The sequence below is a fragment of the Phacochoerus africanus genome, chromosome 3, assembly GCF_016906955.1.
Source record: "Phacochoerus africanus isolate WHEZ1 chromosome 3, ROS_Pafr_v1, whole genome shotgun sequence".
NCBI lineage: Eukaryota > Metazoa > Chordata > Mammalia > Artiodactyla > Suidae > Phacochoerus > Phacochoerus africanus.
This window is the reverse complement of record NC_062546.1, coordinates 73,182,620-73,203,044: the sequence shown is the minus strand read 5'-3', so window position 1 is coordinate 73,203,044 and position 20,425 is coordinate 73,182,620. Positions and strand designations below refer to the sequence as shown.

Below are 20,425 nucleotides of genomic sequence, written 5' to 3'. Positions count from 1 at the left end.
TTTATCTTTTCATTCGTCTTCTGAACATTTTTTGTGCCACTTCACTGCTTTTATTTTCTCTCTTTATCAATGATTACTACCAAATATATTACATATTTCAATTATCTTTTTTTTCTAATATACAGTATACCTAAAGCCTACTATATTGCTTAGCACACAATAAGTGTTTAATAGATGAATAGCTACTGCTTCCAGATAAAAGTGTTTGCCAGTGCTCAGCAGCTTCTGGCGAGTGGAGCAAGCTCTCCTCCAATGAGGAAAACCCATCTGTCTCATTATTTCTAATGCTTTCTCAGTCAAAGTCAAACTTTTGTTCTCTGTTCTATCCTCTGTTAGTGTCCAACTCATAACATCTCTTCAGAGTCCTTAGAAACTTCTGCTTTTTCCCCCCAATCATACACAAACACACAAATACAATACAAGTAAATATTACCTGAACTACATGTATCAAGACTGTAATCAGTCAACTTGTTCTGATGAAGGAGGAGAAACAAATCTTTGTGAAGGTTTATCTGAACCTATATTTATACCAGAATTGGGTTGCTAGAACATAGTGCATGAATATATTTTATTTTGCTATTTTTTTTTGCCAGATTGCTTGTCAGAATGGCTTCAATTTACAGTTTCACTATCAATATATGAGAGTTCCTCTCTATAAATTCTCACCCATATTTTTGCCATTTCAATAGAAGCTAATTGAACTTGTTTTTCCTGTGACTACTGGGGGGTTGTACATCTCTTACATACTGATGGATATTAGTTCACTTCTTTTCATGAATTGTTTATTCATATTACTTTCTTATTTCCCTCTTGGGTTTCCTATTGATTTGAACAAGTCTTTTTTGAATCTATATATTTTCTACCAGTCTGTTATTTTTTTGAAACTTTGTCTACAGTGTATTATAATTAACAGAATTCTTAATTATTGGATAGTCAAGTCCTTACATTTTTGCTCTTTTAATTTAGGGATATTCTTTAATAAAGTTGCACTTTGCAACAATATATTTTTTACTGTATCAGCATCATGGATTTACCTTTCAAATGTAGATTTTGCTCCATCTAGGATACATCTTTACATGGGGTCTAATATAGGGTCCCAGTTCTCTTTTATTTGAATTAGTGTCTCTTGCCAACATCATCTACTAATCAATCTGTGCCTTTTTGTTTACATTATGATGTCACCTTTGACATACATCAAGTTCTGAGTAAATATGGTCTGCTCTTGTTTTGTTTTGTTTTTTGTCTTTTTAGGGCTGCACCTGTGGCATATGGAAGTTCCCAGGCTAGGGGTCAAATCGGAGTTGTAGTCCCGGGCCTATACCACAGCCACAGCAATGCAGAATATGAGCCGCATCTGCAACCTACAGAAGCTCACAGCAATGCCAGATCCTTAACCCACAGAGTGCGGCCAGGAATCAAACCTGCATTATTTACTTTGAGTTGTGCTGTATAAAACATGGTTAGGAGACAGCATAGTAATTTAGAAGAATGACTCTGGGAACAGGGCCCTTGATTTGACTCCTGGTTCTACTACTTACTAAACTGGGCAATTATATAACCTCAGTTTCCTCCTAAGGAAGAAAGAAAAAAAAGGGTATAATAACATTGGTTAGCGCATAAAGTTGCTGTGAAGATTAAATGAAAGAATAAATGTAGAGCTTGGTACAATTCTTGGCTTATAACACGTATTCAGAAAGTTTTAGATACTAGGAAGAATGAGCATATTGAGCCACAAATGTCAAAGCACCAAGCTGAAGCCTTGAACATAATCACAGTAAACCTATTTACTTCTGGTTACCCACCAGGTATATCACTGCCTAAGTTGCTCATTTCCCATCTTATACAAAGATGTGCTTTATCTCTATTTAATGTCTACTTGTTCAGATCAAAAATAAACATTGAAAATGTGTATCTTCAAGTAGGTGTTTGTGTTTATTTCCCATAAGGATAAATTGGTGTTTTGTATATTTCCTATTCCAGTACCTGATATTAGTGCCTATGTAAAAGGAAAGGTCTGTTTTTCTTGTTCTAGATATCTGAACCTTACTTAGCCTTACACAAGCTTAAATTAAGTAGGATGTACTGAATTTTCTAATGTTTCTTGGGAGGCATAAGCATTTTCCAGCTCATGACAATGTACACATCTGCAATTCTTCATTATTTACAGAACATTTAAATCTATTTACTTAGTTTTTTGAAGGAGGTTGTTGAGAGAATGTGACCTCCAGTTGAGCCATAAATTGGACCCAAGCTGCTAGAGGCTCCTTACCTCCTCCCCTGACTTTGGAATGCTCTGGCCATGGTTCCCATAGTAGAAGCCATTTTCAAGGACACAGCCTTGAAAAAGCAATGTATTGTTGAGGCTTTCTGGACCGTATGCATGTCTGAACCCAGTTAAGTCCTCTATATAATCTTTTTAAAATTCTGGTGAGTAGGTGTGAAGATCTACTTGCCTTGCAGACACCCAAAGCAATCCTTCTATGTAAGTTCTCTGGCTTAGTAAATTGCCACCTGCCAATCTGGAGTGGTCTGTCTCTTTCTTTGATCTCTTCTTGCCCTCCTTGTATGGGCCCAGTTTCAGATTTTATTCAGGAAGCTGCCAAGTGTACCAACCAACAATTTTATTATGGGAGACAGATTTTTTAAAATCTTTATGTCCTATCATATAGGTAAATAACGTGAATTTCAGAGAACTAAGTTAAATAAATAGCAATTCCAGAACTGAAGCCTGAAATCTGATTTCCTCACTTTCATTATCATGGTATTTCTATTTTTATCCTTTGTGTTAAAAAGGAACATTGAGTGCAAATCTTCAGGGCTCTGAAAACTTAAAAAGGTGCATCCTGGAATGACAACTGGGTCAACCTGAAACATAATTTTAAAAAGGAGAGTCCTAGGGAAATCAGATTAATTTGAAGGGACATGCCATGCATATCTTGGGCCATATATACAAAATATACTTTTTAAGGATTGTCTTTATGTGTGCTAGACATTCCATACCACTGAGAACTATTACAAAGATTTCTACTCTAATTGGTTTGTATGACAAGAGACTATGATTTAACTTTCTCATATATTTGGAAAGAAAGCTTTTCCTTTTGTGAACATCCTGCAAATCTCACAAAACCAGCCAAGCCTGGACATCCAATAGCTTATTTGTTGAACCCCATGGTTCAATAAAGATGCACACCGTTATAGTTATTTTGAGCCCCACCTCCCACATGTATGTTGGGCTAGTTAAGTTTGACATAGCTGGTCACATGCCAAAAATTATACCCCTTGGATTCTTTTTTATTTTTACTCTTGAGTCAGGCCACACAAAAAAATCGTTCAGAAGATTTCAAATACTCAGGAAACTGCCAGAGTGGACACAACTGTGTGAGAGGTGCAACAGAGCAAAAGTCACAGCATGTGCTAGATGAGCACCTTCCATTCCCCCAGGTGGCAGCAGGGCCCTGGGGTGTGTTCTCTGAAGCTCTAATGCAACTGGTCCAAAACCTCATGAACTTACTAATAGAGCAGCTGTTTGTGGGTCCTTCTGTGAGTTAGATGGAAGCACCTGCTCTGTGAATGGAGGTGGCCTCTTGGTTTCCCACGTGAATAAGCAGAGCCTCCTTAAGGCCTGTGGACATGCTCCAACCCATGGAGTAGAGTAGGGACTTAGGCTTTAAGCCCTTGCTAGAAGGCAGAAAAAGAGGAAGTGTCTTCAGTGCTTAGCAGCCTGCTCCTCCCCCTGCTAAATTTTTAACCACATATTTTGCCCTATTAAATCAAAATTATGAAAACTTTACAAGCGTACAGTATCTGAAAATTTTCAATCACACTGAAAAATAACAGTATTGTTGACTATACAAGGCAATTTCTTCAAATCGAGCAATGATGTGATGTGTGTGGTTAACGGTATCTATGCAGGAAGTGGTTTTATTTTAAAGTTTTTATGCTCACTCCACCCCCCCCACCTCTTTTTTTTTTTTCTCCAGTACTGAAATTAAGCAGCATCCAACCTAGGCCTACTCTTACGACATGTGACTTGCTTTACTGTTTTCCGTTTTTGTTGAAAGAGTCATTAACAGAAGTTGATGGCAGTTTCAATAACAGGTCAGCACTGAGAAAAGGTAAGAGAGTTTAACTTTATAAAGAGCCTGCGATTTAAACTTGAAAATGTTTGCAGAGTATCCTATGCTTTGGTGTGAACCTATAAACTTTTCCTACAAAATTGTGATGTTTTCACCTGTGCCTGAAACATCAGTTTGTTTCCTTTGGTAAAAGAAGAATATTGTTTTTACATTTGCAACTGTTAAATTCTAAAATCTGTTACAGATATTACACTGAGATTTTAGATGAAAATATTAAAACTGTAGTTTTAGTTTTAAAGTGCTTTTAATAATAACTACTAGAGAAAATTTGGGATTTGCATCTTTAACTAACTTATAAAAATATGTACTCTTTAAGATTCAGAAAATAGAGGAAAAGGCATTTTGTAATAATAAGAAATAACATCTGAATTTCATCCAGCATGAAAGATGCTCACTGTAAAGTGTTGTATTAAAATTAGCATGAGGAAACCCTTGAAACAGTGTAGTATATCAAATGTTTTGCTTATTAAATAGTTATTTAAAAGCAGTGAAATTTTTAAATGCAAAAGAAAGCTACCATGACATTTTATTTTTTTTCCTAAATTTTATTTAAGATATAGAGTAAAATGAAGGCAAGTTTCTATTTCATAAGCAAAACTCTGTGTTTAAAAGAGAAGTCATAGCTGACTTCACTGAAGGTTACTTCTGGGAAAAGAGGCAAATTAGAAATATACTTCTGTTATTTGCATAATTACATAAGTTTCCTTCTATGAGATTTCCAAAACAATAACCTTAGACATTTAAAAAATTTGTTAACCATAAATTGACAAGAACTTTTATACTGACTTCTTGCTTTTACAGAATGTCTTTGTGTGCTATAACACATGCATGAAAAATAAAAAAAGTACTGTTAATCTCAGAGACAAATACCTAAAATAAATCTGACTGTAGATTTTTGAAGGAATTTTAATAAAAGCTCCAGATATGATCCATTCATCCATAATATTATTTTTATTGTGCTGTTGGATGGGGGAAATGATAGCCCCCACAACACCTATTTTTTGTGTTATTAAAAAATGGTTACAGGGTTGATAAGTGGCAACAATTTTCTTTTCTTTTATTGTCTTCTATTGTAAGACTCATAAATGTTTTTTGATGTGGTCAATTTGGTAGGAAATTATTGGTTATACTAGAACACTCCATCTTAAGACCTCTTCAATTGTCAATACTAAAGCTAGCTACTTGTTGACTATTAAAATGATCATGACAAAATAGAGATTAAGACTTGCTGTTCAATATACTTTTTATTGTTAGGAGTATAAGAGAATCCTGGTAATATGTATTTGCTTTGATATTCTGATTAGCTTTTCAATTTGCTGCATTTCCTCACAATGGAAAGCATTATTTAAGTCTGTCTTCAATATTGTGGTTCTGAACCTCTGTATTTACAGAAGCTTTATAATTCAGATAGTTTTGGTTGATATATTACTACTTTATTTCATTTTATCATAAAAGAACATCATATGAATAAACATATGTACTAACTTACACTTAGCAAGAATGAATATCCAAATAAGCATTTGGTACTGAAAAAGTTCACTACAGTTTTTAAAATGATTTAATATTTTAAAAAATCTAATTATTTGTAAAATGATTATTTTTTGCAGAAGCTGTTAAATTAAAATGCAAATATTTTATGCAGTATGTGTAAAATTAAGAATTAAACATACATAATATGGATTTATAAATAGCAACAAGCAGAGATGACAGAATTGTATACTAAGATACTCTCAGAATTGTTTGTGAAAACTACTAGAGCATTATCTCTTGAATGTGCAGACAAAATCTTAAGAGGGTAAATTACAAATGAGTTATTATAAGTGACTATACTTTTATATATTTTAAGTGAATAAAAACAAATTTTGGTGAAATAAAAAGTGTACAGAAGATTTCATTTGGAAAGTCATTTTAAAAAATGTCCTTTCTGGGAGTTCCCGTCATGGCACAGCAGAAACGAATCCGACTAGGAACCATGAGGTTGTGGGTTCGATCCCTGGCCTTGCTCAGTGGGTTAAGGATTCGGCATTGCTGTGAGCTGTGGTGTAGGTCACAGACGCGGCTCGGATCCCGCGTTGCTGTGGCTCTGGCGTAGGCCTGTGGCTGTAGCTCCGATTCTACCCCTAGCCTGGGAACCTCTGTATGCCATGAAAGCAGCCCAAGAAATGGCAAAAAGACAAAAAAAAAAAAAATGTGCTTTCTACTTGGGGCCAGGATTTAGCAATATTCAGAAAGGAGGTATTTCCAGCCTCCGCCCCCTTGATATTCCATCTCTTGTTCTTTTTAAACGTTCTATCCTAGAGCAGTCTACTCTGTCTCTTACTTAAGGTCCCCCAGTCTTGGTACCTAGAGAAATAGACCCCACTTTTCTTCCATTCCACTCCCATTGTTCTTAAAATGTACTTTTACCAAAAGTTAGGGCATCTGATAATGCCCACAGGAGAAAGTTCTAGAGCTTCATTTCTTGTAACTTATAATGCAGGCCTCGCCTTCTTCTCCTAGTACAATCTTAATAACGTCTCTCAGTAGACAGGAAGCAGGGGAATAGCTAAATATTGAGGATCTCTGTCTCAAATGAGGAGACTGATGTCATGGCAAATTGGTTGAGGGAAATAATTTGAGGGAGAAAGAGTATTTTGTTAACTACTGGTGCTATCTGTAGCATTTATACAGAGAATTTCTGAGAATGTGTTCCATGAAGGGTCCGTCACAGAGATGTGCCCTTTTCTCTAAAACATTCCTGAAGAAATATACACAGTTGTTGTAGTAGATGAAAATCAATTGCACTACACCTTCACACTATTTTGTTATTCCCATACACTCAATATTTAAAATAGTCAACTGTTTAATATGTATTTTAAAAATAATATCCTGAATGTAACACTTTGGGTAATACTTTTTTGCACCACAGGATAAATGTTATATACCTAATCTTTAAAATGTAATTCTATGAATTCTAAATTTGAGCTTATATATAGACAAAACTCCTTTGTTTGCAAATGAGAGAAAATAAGCTAAAATTAGCCTAGGCAATAGCGATAAACCCTGATTTGTAGAACCTAAAATCCAAGGAAAGTAAAGTTGGGCTAGATTCCGCATCTCACTCAGGATTTATCAAGATCATTTTCCTCATTCCTTAGTTCTTTTTCTTTCTTTTTTTTTTTTTTTTTTTTTTTTACTTCACTCTGTTACAAGCCATCTCTGGCAGAAGCTCACACAAAGCTGATCAGAAAGCTTTGGGTTTACATCTGATCCTTTTTATAGAAAAATGCCTTTCCCCCAATTAGCACAGTAAAAGGTACCTCAGGTAGAGATCTGATTGGACTGCAGCGGGTCACGTGAGGTGACCATACTGAGCAGATCACTGCCTCTGAGACATATAAATGTGGGGGCCTGGGTCACTGGCCCACTCATGCTCCTGTAACATGTGGACTCTTAGCTGAAAAGCAGAGTCTCCACACTTCGGAACTAAAATGTTTCCCCCAGATGAAAAGTGATGTCTTGTCTTATACCTAAAAGCCAGAGAAAACTACAGCACAGCCACAGGAGGCCACATTTTAAAGCAGTACTTAAATTTTTCTGAATCCTAAAATCAGTCAAATACCGTGTTAGTTTAAGGGCAGGTCTGAAATAAGCAAGGGTTTCAATTAAACTGAATTAAAAAAATATTTACCAAGAGCTACTCCATGTACAACCCCCTGCCCTGCAAGACCTGTCTTCTAAAAGCTTATAATCTAGTATAATTATATTAATAATTAAAATGCCAACAAAATGTGTCAAGTACCACCAAAAGATATAAAAACCTTTCCAACAGGATTCAGAATTTTACTAAACCTTTTGTTCTCCCAGTTGTGTAGGGGGCAGTAACATACAGAACTTCGCAGGTGTTATATCATTTGATTATATCCAGTCAGAGAAATCAGGACAACTTTGGAAAAAAATATTTGTATAGTAGTTGCCCCTTCACAGTTTTGCTTTCCAAGGTTTCAGCTATCCGCAGTCGACTACGGTTTGAAATTTAGAAGGAAAATTCCAGAAATAATTCATAAGTTTCAAATTGCTCACCTTTCTGAGGTAGTGTGAAGAAATTCCCGCTGTCCTTTTTAGGCGGGGAATCATCTTGTGGCCCCCTCTCCCCGCTAGAGTCACTCAGCACCCCCGTTGCTCTCGGATCCATGCCGGTGCCTTCTCAGGTTCACAGTGTGGATTCTCCGTGCGTGTACTCACGTCACGTCACGTCACGTCACCCTTATTTCACTTAATACTGGCCCCAAAGGGCCAGAGGAGTGCTCCTGGCCTTTCAGCTATGCCGAGAGCCGTAAAGTGCTTCCTCTAATTGAAAAGGTGAAAGAAAAAAATTCTCATGCTGAGGTTGCTGAGATCTAAGGTAAAAACAAACCTGAATCTTCTATTGGCTAAATTGTGAAGCAGGGAAAAGAAATCCGTGTTTGTTTTGCGTCGCACCTGGAACTGCTAAAGTTATGCTGCAGTGCGTGGTAAGTCCTTAACAAAGATGAAAAAGGCATTAACTTTGTACAATACCTTAATTGTGTGTGAGAAAGACTACATTCGCATAACTTTTAGTACAATATATTTCTGTAATTGTTCTATTTTATTTTTTGGTGGTTGTTAATCTCTCATTTGCCTCATTTATGAATTAAACTTTATCCTGGGTACGTATGTATAGGGAAAACGATATATAGGATTTCGTACTGCCTGTGATTTCGCACATCCAATGCGGGTCTTGGAATGCATCCCTGTGAATAAAAGCTGGGACCCAGGCAAGGTGGGGGAGGATGTACTCTGGTAGTTTCCAGAGAAGACTAGGACTGAGGAGATAAGAAAGGTTCCAAGAGATAGGGAGGGAGTATGTCAAGGCACAAAACATGGAGTATCAGAGGATTTCCAAGGAAGAGTGACTTGTCTAATGTTGTTGGTTATAATTATACTTAGTAGGAGTTTGGGGCAGATAGTTTGAGGTTCCTATAGAGTGGACCTGGTGTACAGATCATGACTAAGAATTACAGGGTTGTTGAGCAAGGGAAATCCATAGTTGGTTGTCCGCATCTTGCATCTGGTCGGGCTGTCTAGCATCAGGATTTATTTGCTTCTTCCATGTACCTCACTATTAGTAACATGTTCTTTAGGGTGATTTGCAGTAATTGTTGTAGTCTGGGAAGGGAGCTTTTCCTGTAAAGCAAGTCACGAGCTCACCACCCCAGGTGCCTTGATGTTCTTATACAGGCTGTGGTTCCAATTTTTTTTTTCTTCATATTGTGAAGGTTTGTTTGTTTTTCATTAGAGAATAAATGATACAGTGAAATGATTTAAGAACAAATAAAACTTAATATGTAAACATTTTAATGAAAATCTTTCTTAGGTTCCTATTTCTATATACCTCTACTTATTCCCACTTTAACCCAATAGGTAACCACTATTCATAACTTTTAAAAATACTTCATAGTTGCTTTACGTTAAAAGCATCTATGTGTATATGTACATATATGTGTATATCTTTATTATATTAAAGGTAGTAAAGCATATGTACCTCTCCACTTTTTTCTTTTAGTAATATTTTGATGATGTTTTAATCATAAAAATAAGAAACTGTCAAGTAATCTATTTATAGCTATACAGTATTACATTATGTGTATATATCACACTTAATTTAATCAGTCTTTTATTAAAAGAGTCATGGGTGGTTTTAATTTTTTGCTAATACAAGGAATGTTTTAATATAACTGTGTACATTTGAAAATATACCTATGGAATGAATTCCCAGATATATTGCTTATTTTTAATCTAAGAGATAAAATGATTTTGATAGTTATTCCCAAGATCTCCTCCATGTTAGTTGTAACTTTTTGAATTTCCACCATCACTTAATGATATTGCTGATGGAAGCTCCATAACTTTTCCAACAGATTGTATGACCAAACATTTCCGGTTTTGCCAGTCTGTAGAAAAATGTATCTCAATATAGTTTTATGTGATATTTCTCTTATCAGGAATGAGGTTAAGCTTGTTTTTAAAAGTTTAAAGATCTACGTGCTTTTCTCAATAAGAGAATGTATCCTTTTTTAACTGTATAATTAAGATCCAAAAGCATTAGTCAGGTTCAAGTCTAGAATGAGACATTAAAGGAGGTAAAGAATTGGAACTAGCATATGTAAAATACCCCTTTTATAAAAGCTTGAAAAAGGCAGTAGCTAAAAAGGATGAAACGTGAAAGTTGACATGAAGGAAAGGAGAAAAGGAATAACAATAAAGAAATTTATACCCAGAAATCCAACAAGGTCTCAGAGGATACTAAGACAGATGGGTGTATTCACTAGGTCAAGCAGATAAATTAACCTGAAACAGACAGAAGAACACATTAATGGGTGTGTATGTAGATGAACTGGATATAGATAAGAAGTAAGGAGAGGAATACCTGCTTCATGTATTCTCTCTTCTTTGAAATGGTAGGAAAGCACATTTGTTGAGAGGTGGATATTTTTAGAGGATGCCAAATAGGCAGACTATCTTATTTTAAAAATTGGCCTTATCGGGAGGTCTCCTTGTGGCGCAGTGAAAATGAATCTGACTAATATCCATGAGAATGCGGCTTCAATGCCTGGCCTTGCTCAGTGGGTCAGTGGGTCAGGGATCCAGCATTGCCATGAGCTGTGGTATAAGTGCAGATGCGGCTGGGATCCCATGTTGCTGGGGCTGTGGTGCAGGCTGGCAGCTGTAGTTCTGATTTAACCCCTAGCCTGGGAAATTCCATATGCCATGGGTGCTGTCCTTACAAAAAAAAAAAAAAAAAAAAAGTGGACTTATCAAAAAACATACAATACAATGGTGAATTTTATTTTTTATTTTTTAATAAATTATTTTTATTTTTTCTATTATAGCTTGTCTACAGTATTGTTCTGTCAATTTTCTACTGTTCGCAAAGGGACACAGTCAGAAATATGTATCAACTGTGAATTTTAAAACTGGTTTTTCTCCTTTGGTGGGCATCAGGCCAATTTAAACTCAATTCTATAAATAATTTTGAGCTCCAGGTACATTGTGCTGTGCTAGGAATTATTGGGGATACAAAGAATCAGTGTTCTATCTATTTATCCAGTAAAAACTTCTTAGGTAGCTTAGTGCACAAACACAAGAATTTAAATATAAATTTGTAAGTATAAATGCAATGCCCTAGGAACAGGCTATTGTCAGAGTCCCAATGGTTTTACCTTACTAAACCCAATGGTTATTTATGTGTCTTCATATCACCCATTTTCTGAGTTGCATTTAATACAACTGAACCCTTCTTCCCTGTTGAAACTCTTTCTTCATTTGACTTCTAGGATCTTTCATTCTCCCAGTTTTTCTCCAAAACTAACTGGATGCTCCTTCTCTCTCTCCTCTGCTAACTCTACCTCACTATCCAGCCCTCTAACTGTTAAAATGTCCTGCACTCAATCTTCAGATTCCAACCTTTCTGTTCTCAGTTCTTGTCCTCTTAGTTTATTGCTAGGTGATATTATTTAGTGCCATATTTTAATTAGATCTCAAGACCAAACTTTTTTTTTCAGCACTAAAACTATAAATGCAATTGCCTAGCTATCATATCCTCTTGAATGTTTCATAAAGATGCCAAAATGAGAATATTCAAAACTAAACTCTTAATTACTCCCCACCTGCCCCCAACCCAAACTGCTTTTTCCCTGTTTTCATTTATCTCATTTAATGGCCATTCAAATTCATCTCTCTGTTCAGGGCAAAAAAATTAAGTGTTATCCTCAGTTTCTCTCACACTCCCCACCCTAATCCACATCCAGTTAATCAGCAATAAGCAAAGCTTACAAAATAATCCTGTTTACTTACCTCCCATGATCCTGTTTGTTTTTCTCAATAATGGCTCTTGAAAAGTTATGCCTTTTTTTTTTTTCACACAAATGGCTCTTTTTATTTGTTTATAATTTTCTGATTGTTAGTATAATGAATTTTCCCAAAAAAACCCTGTTAAATGAACATACTACAATATGTAACATTTAGATGACATCACAATTATAAATAAAACACACTTACTAATTCACTTTCTAGTTTCAAGTTAGAGAAAAATCAATACAAAATATATGGAGCAAGGTTGATTTGAAGATTTTGAATGAACTCAAGAAGGCTGAAAAGTTAACTCATAGAACCTTCCAGTCAGGTTTTTTGATACTAAAATTGTTTTTCCTTGCTGTGATTTATCATTATGTACACTCCGAGGGCAAGAAGACTAAGTTTCATAAATATTTAAAATATTGGTAAAGAAAAAAATACAGAAAAATGAAATTTAATGAATATACTTTTATATTTCATGTACAATTTTTAAAAATTGTTCCTACTTATATAAACCCATATTTTAAATATATTCATGCATTTTTATATTTATAAATGTTGATTAGGTATCTTGGGTTTTTATTTAACTGATTTTCTCCTAGCAGGGATGAATTAGGCATTAAACAAGGAGCAAATGCAAATCAAAATATCCCAAATTTAATCGCTTCTCACCACCTCTATCACTTGTTACTTCTGAATTCTCCAGACTCATCTCCCAATTCTACTTTTTTTAAATAACAGTCATTCTCCAAGGAGTAGCCAGAAACTTAAATCATACAACTCAACAAAAACATTCCAAATAACATTCTATTATATTAAATTAATTTAGTCCTTTTAAATGACTTGCCAGGCTTTCTAATCACTCTACCTTTGTTTGCTTAACTAGCATTTTAGATATGAGGAATTATTAATACATATGAAATTGTTTAGTGGCTATCATTACCATGGACTGAATGGTCCTTGAGAGTATTAATCTTGTCTGTTTTTTCACTACTGAATATGTAGAACCTAGAACAAAGATGGGCTATAATGAACACTCGATGAATATCTGACTAGTGAAAAAATAAGTGGTGTAAATGCTGACCATGGACTGTAGAGTCAGGTAGAAAGCTTCCTGGAGATTTGTGACTTCTACTGGGTCTAAAAATAAGGTAAATTTAGGGTAAGAGCAGCTAGAAATGTGTTTCAAACAAGTGACACTTCAAGGGTTCGTTTTGAGTAACCTGGTGATGAAAGGTTGGATTGGAATTCTGCATCTAATTGATATTATGGCACTTTTATGAAATTCAGAACAGATAATCCTCCATCTAAAAACATACTTCTGTAAACTGAGGGAAAAGCCCAACTACCTCAAAGCATTTAAATATTAAGCTATTTTTCTAAAACCATGGTTTTAAAATTCAATAATTTTGTTTACTTCAGATTCATTTCCTAAACACTTAAAAAATGTTTTGTTTGGTCTCTGCTGATGTAATGCCAAGCTTAGAGTCAAAACTAAATTTCTTTTTAAAAGAGCTGTGAAAGGTGGAATGCTCAGGATGTTGGGTGCTGAGTCAAAGGAAAATTTTTTTTCTTATCTTTCTGCTTTAGTTAATTTCATATTAGAATATTAAGTTAATTTCATATTAGAAACTGAGCAGTGAAGTCCATATTCTTCTTATGTATTGTTTTGCCGTAAGCAGTGGGAGATCAAGTAATCCGAACCTGTGTATAATACCACTGAGGCTCTGTCTATATACCTTGATGGTTCTCCTAAAGGCAGTAGAAGGAAGGAAGGAAAGTATTACATACCACAATGGTGTCTCCAACACTATGATAGATACTATGGTCTTACCAAGAACAAGCAATATCCCCTTATTCTCTAGAGACTTTCAGTAGCATGAGACATTCATCAATATAAGTTATTAGAGTAGAATTGTTAATAATCGTCATACTATGATTTATTCAATGTGTATTATGTATCAGGTGCTTTTTCATACCTAATAGCATTTGCTATCCACAAAAATCATGTGAGTATTCCCATTTTAAAGATAAGGGTGCTTAGGTTAAGTGGTTAAGTGCCAAAATTCATAATGCTCTTTGGCAGCCTGGGCCAATATTTGTGGGCAGATCTGATAATGCAAAATCTGTGTTATTTTCTCTATGACCCACTATAATTTCTAAGCCTGTTAGGTGTCAGCAGTTAAGCAATACTGGATTTCATTTATGATCATTGGGCCCTAAAATGATCCTACTTTGATATCTAAAACTATTCCATTTGTGGAAAATCTGTTGCTCATTCACTCTTTATATTGCCTTACATAGAGATGTTATAAAATATGTGAGGAAGAAATTATTTTTTTGCCTTAGTTTTTGTTATACTCTTTCTATTCCTCTTTTTCTTTGAACCCTATGTCTTCTTTCAGCTCTGAGTTCCCCGAATTCTTTATGTCCAATCTATCCATTATGGTATAAACTAGCCACAGATAGCTACTTAGCATTTAACTTGAAATATCGCTCTTCTAAGTTGAGTGTAGAAAAACACCAGATTTTGAAGACAGTACAAATAAAAAGGATGTAAAACATCTCATTATTATTTTTACATGGATTATATTCTAAAATTTAATTTTGACATAGTGGGTTAAATAAAATTTATTATCAAGATATATTATTTGTTTCATTTTACCCAGAAAATTTTAAATTACTTGTGTGACACATTATTTCTGGTGGATGGCACAGCTTTAAACCGTCTTTTTTCCTCACAAGACTATTTTTCTATTCATATCCATGCTTATGATTTAGACTTAATTCTTCAATATATTTCTTAAATTCTGTCTTGGCCTTGGCTTCTCTCCCAATATTGTTCCTGGTTCCAATTGTCACTTGATGCTTCTTCCATATAGCCCATCAGCAGTTCAAAGTGTATATGTCCCAAATTAAACACATAATCTTTCCTCCAGAATCCTCATTCTCTTTCCAGCTTCAGTTAAGATGCCCCTATTTTTCAAATCACCTAAATAAGTAAGCTTGGAATCTCCATGGAGTCCTGTCCATACATCTAATCAATTGCCATTGTTAGGGACATCCATTTAACTTCTCTTCATGTTCACTTATTGTCGTGGTTACTAATTTGATCATGCATTAAGTCTTTCTAAACTGTGGCAAAGGAGTCTTGGTCTTACTATCATGGTCCTATTTCTCTTGCCTCTTTATTTTGCCTATTTAAGATTTATTTTACATCTTCAGGGTGAAGGCTGGGTTCAGGTTAATTTTAAAAAGGAAGAATGTCTATTATTTATATATACTCTATTTAGAGTTCTAAAAGTGATTTTGCATAATTATTTTTACATAATTATTCTAGCAAGTTAGTGGGAAAAACAGAAGATTTAGTAGAAAACAAGGAAGCTTAGAGAAATAGAATTGGTTGAGGACATGCTGAGAACATATTTCTCTCAAATTCTGGTCCCAAACTTTTTTTCTTATGGAGGTAGTAAAGATATTAAGAGCACTCCCTAGGAAGTCAGAAAAAACAAATTTTGGTCCCTAGCTCCACCCTCGCTGGATATGTTATTTTGTGCAAGTTACTTAATCTGTCTGCCTGAATTTCCTCTATAAAACAAGGAGTTTCCTCACAAGATAAAAAAATAATAATGTATATAAAGACCTTTGTCTAGTTTGTGACACACAGTATTGCTTTAGAAAGGTTAAATGTAGTGTGACTAGTAGTCATAGCAGTAATTGTTTTATCAGGTTGTCTTGAATCAAATGATGACCATTTTTACCCTTCATTGTGATATAAAAATCATTCCAGGATAATTTTGGTTTATTTCAGTTCTAAGTATTATAAGATTATGAAACTCATCAAAAGCAATTTCTTGCTATTAGTTTCATTTCCTCAATGCAGCTGTGTGGAGGAGTATAGTATAGCTGAGTGGGGAGAGGGAAGAAGGCTCACTCTTTTTTTGTTTACCAATTTTTGGCTGATATGGAAATTTTCCTTCGAACAGCTCAAGATGTGGGCTAACTAAAAATACCCTTTAATTTTTAAGAATTAATATTTATCACACCGATCAATTCAAAAAATGGAAAGCAACCACTGACTCTTGGACCCAAGATTAAAATAAAGCAAGGAAGAACCATAGAGACTAGGAGAGAGGAAAAAACAGTAGAATTTTCCTCATTCAGTTTTATATTATATCTAATTTTTGCCTAGGATTGTAAAGTATTAACATAGATTATTCATGACACAGGGTGGTCCTCACAAAATCATTGTGAGGAAAACAATAAAAAAAGATGTTGTCAAGTCCAGGGTCTAAGGTGCTGATACAGTTATCAAAGTCTTTTTCTGTTTTTATTCTCTTTTGTTTTTCCCCTGGGGAAACCTGCTCAGGAATCCATGTATGGATGTTGAATGAGTTCACCAATCTCAGTCCTAATTCTGAAAGTACTTGGTTTTAGGATATCTATAGAATAACAGCAAAGTGTGGCAATGGGAAGTGGCTGTGATGCTGTCTCTGGAGAAATAGCTGCATCCTATAGCCCGGGGGCTTTAGGATAGAAGTAAGGGGATTAAAAAATGGGTTGCAGTTTTAGAGTGGGACAATAGCTTGAAAGGAAAACCAGAGATAGTCAGCATGGCAGATGGGTGGAGAGTATGACTTGAGTCAGGGATGGGGGCAAGGTGAGATGCAGTGATTGCTCTGACTTCCCCTGGCCATTTGGCAGCTTTTAATGTGGAGAAGTAGGAAAGAAGCATGAGAATCCAGTGACACTTAGGTATTGGATTCACAACCATTCTAATATAGTGGCAAACCTGAACTTGTTGGAAATGCTCATAGTACTGAGGGAATTAGAGGTAGGGAATTTCAGACAGGCTCCAAGTGCTGCTAATATTCTCGATACAATGCAAAGCAACAACACTGAAAAAAGATAGTGTCTGATTTTAAAGGGCCCACAGTCAATTTGTCAGAAGGGACACACAATTCAAAGAGAGAACACAGAACAAATCTATCTGCCAACATATTATAGGAACAGTAAAGGCGGTCAGAGCAGGGGTGAGGAGCAGGGAGGGGCAGATGGGAACTTGTTTAACCATAGTAAAGAGAACAAATATCCTACTCTTGGTGATTTGAGATCAGGTGGAAAAACCTGTATAAATAAATGAAATAATGTTAATCTTCAAGAACCTCTTTCTAAAGCAGAGGTACAATTCAGTCTCTTGGTTTTGTTCCTCATTTTCAGTCCTACCAGCTTGGATTTTAAAATGATAGCATATTGAAAATTATATTAATTTGATATGTAGCAGAAATTCTGCTCAACCCACACATTAAGAGAAGCAATGCACCTAGAGGTTATTGACACCTGGAGTCATAGTCACAGATATTCCCAGATAAGTCAGGTTATTTCTGCAAATTAAAGCAGAAAAGAAAGAATGTTTGCATCAGGGAGAACTTACCCTGTTTACAAGATGCTGAAGCTGCCCACCTCCAATTGACAGTTATCACGCATACCTTGACAAGTTTTTCACATCTTACCATTTTTTGAGAGAAGACACACAGATATACACTTTTTTTTTCAAGTAAAAATCCTCATATTTCAATTGGAAACTGATTCAAAACACTCCAAAACATTGTTCAGGCCCAACAACATATGTCTGTGGGTTGAATTTGGTTGGCAGTCTGCCGGTGTTCCACCTCTTCTTGAATTTATAGCTGCTCCTAAGAAAGCAGGAGCAGGATGTAATGATTAGAGAGAAATGAAGTCCTCCAAATAACTTCTGCAAACGCAAAAAATCCTAATAAATGTTTAGAGACTGACTAGCACATTCACTTACTCTTTGAAAAATCTCCATTATGTATAACTTTTTAATTTAGGTCTTTGTTTTGTTTGTCTGACTTTCACAACTAGGTTCATTTTCCTTATTTGGAAGAACAAACTATTCTGCTGCCAAACCCTCTCAATGTATTTTTTTAACCATTAAACTATGTTTCCAAAAGGTTGACTTGTCTAAATAATTGCAAATATAGTAACCCTTAGGTTCCCTGATGATATGGAATATGGACCAGAACATCAATACTTGTATCGATGCCTAATTGTATGGGAGATAAAAGAGAGTTTTTTATATCTTGAGTGGTGATAATAATGGTAACAACAATTTAAACATATGTGCATACATGCATGCACACACATACACATGTGAAATTCACAGTGCATAGAATGAGGAAATGTAACCCAAGAGTGAATGTAGAACCTATCTTATCACATCTGTTATCTATTAATAGATCATTATCTCTAAATTCCAGAAGTCATCATGACAGTGGATACAAGTAATACAGGAGACAGAAATAGAATTACTGTTCTATAATTTTTTAGTTAAATAGATAATCCTGATAGACATTTTTTTCTATTTTTAAATTATTATTATTATTATTATTATTATTATTATTTGTGTGTGTGTGTGTGTGTGTGTGTGTGTGTTTGCTATTTCTTTGGGCCGCTCCCACGGCATATGGAGGTTCCCAGGCTAGGGGTCCAATCGGAGCTGTAGCCACTGGCCTACGCCAGAGCCACAGCAAAGCGGGATCCGAGCCGCGTCTGCAACCTACACCACAGCTCATGGCAACGCCGGATCGTTAACCCACTGAGCAAGGGTACTAGGATCGAACCCGCAACCTCATGGTTCCTAGTCAGATTCGTTAACCACTGCGCCACGACGGGAACTCCTGTTTTTAAATTATTTTTATTTTTTGTATTATAGTTGGTTTACAATCCTGATAGACATTTTAAAATTCTATGTACTTATGGATTCCTTTTTGACTTCAATGTGCCCAAGCCAAAAACCTATATTTAGCTTTATAGGGAGCCTAAATTAAGATGGAAATTTGGCTACACTTTTTCAAATTACAGGAACATCAGTTATCTGGAACCTAGTTGAATAATGCATCTAACCATCTTCTCTACCTCCTACCTGCTGAGAAGAGGTCTCTGAACTCTACTTTGAGAAAGAGAAGCAAAACAGGGCTTATTTAAATGGGAAATATCCACTAAAAAATTCTGGATTGAGGTTCTAAGTAATGCAGTTAAAGCTCTTCAAGAGACAATAGCATTAAAAGAGCCAACCTAGAAAGAACGCAATTTAAGATACACAATATATGGAGCATATTGAAGGATTTTCAAAGACAAGGATTGGAAAATAATGAAAAACTTTTACTTTAAAATTTTACTTTAAATAATGAACTTCTAAATATCTTTTGCTATTTTGCTATTCTTGGCTTCATCATAGAAAGCCTCACTGCCCCCAAAATTCAGATTTAATTTGAATGAAAACAATATTTTGTGACATTTGTTTTGTTCTCACACTAAACATCCTTTGATGTTTAACAAGCAAGGGAACTGTTGTCCAAGTGTTCACATTGGTGGTATTTTCCTCACTTAGTTCATGATATAAACCTATTAAAAAAAAAAAAACCTCAGAGTTTTACCATAGACTTAGATTGCTTTTGGTATGATTCTTTAGAGTTTTTCAGTTATGTACAATATTTCATTTTGTAGCAATAGTTAGGACTGGATGTATGTTCTAGATAGCTAAACATCATATTTTAATTAATCCAAAATAGAGTATTCACAGTATTACTGTCACACACGTTAAGTGTCTGTGTATCAATCTATATACTACCTACTCATCTTCCTATTCACTTCTCACAATTCTCAACTATGATCTTTACTACTTCTCCCAACCACCAGCATATCCCAAAGTGAAATTTACTCCCAGCATCTTAATTTGACCAAGATTATTAACAAATATGAACCTAGTACCAATGGGCTTTAAAAATAAAATACTGTGGTAACTAGTGACAATTTTAGGACAATGCAGATATGAAATAAAAAAATAACTTTATATAATTCTGTAGATTTCTTTCTCATCAAAGTTCATCATGCAGCTGAATCACCAAGGGTGATGGCCAAATATGTATTTTCTCAGCCTACTCTTCAACTGCATATCTTGGGAAGGTATGAAGAAATCTGCATGTTTATTAAGCTCCTCACACTGACCCTTGAGAATCACTGCTCTACAGCTTTCTTCTTCCTTACTACTAGAGATAGTTTTTTTCATTTTCAACTAAAGTTGAGCTATTTCTAACCCTAACTCCCAAAAGAAATCTTAGCTTAGTGCTGGTTATCTTTAACTAATTCCAGTGAAATGGAGTTCCCTGAGTTCAATAATAAATTATAACAAGTGATTATGGCTTTTAGTCTGCACTTGTGATACGCAAATCAAGTGTGTAGTTCTCTTATTTACAAGTTCCAGTGCCTCAGCAAGTCACACCTTCCTCATTAGCATTTGTTTTGTCCCTGACCACAGTTTCCTCTGTTGGAAACCTGGTCATTTATTGCCTAATTCTCTTGATAGGATTAAGGCCCTACTTCTACTGACAGTCTCCTTTGTGGGTAAT

At 35.2% G+C, this 20,425-nt stretch overlaps 1 protein-coding gene across 7 annotated transcripts in view; it reads left to right on the top strand.

The window, feature by feature from the left end:
- Positions 1-3,980: 3,980 nt before the first annotated feature.
- ARHGAP15 (Rho GTPase activating protein 15) overlaps positions 3,981-20,425 on the top strand; it is a 619,215-nt gene continuing 602,770 nt past the window's right edge. For 5 of the 7 annotated variants that reach the window (XM_047772000.1, XM_047772001.1, XM_047771999.1 and 2 more), the window contains exon 1: positions 3,982-4,115. The gene's annotated coding sequence lies outside the window, so the exon portion shown is untranslated. Of the gene's footprint in view, positions 4,116-20,425 lie in introns of all 7 variants that reach the window. The other 2 variants (XM_047772005.1, XM_047772004.1) reach the window with 1 other exon arrangement.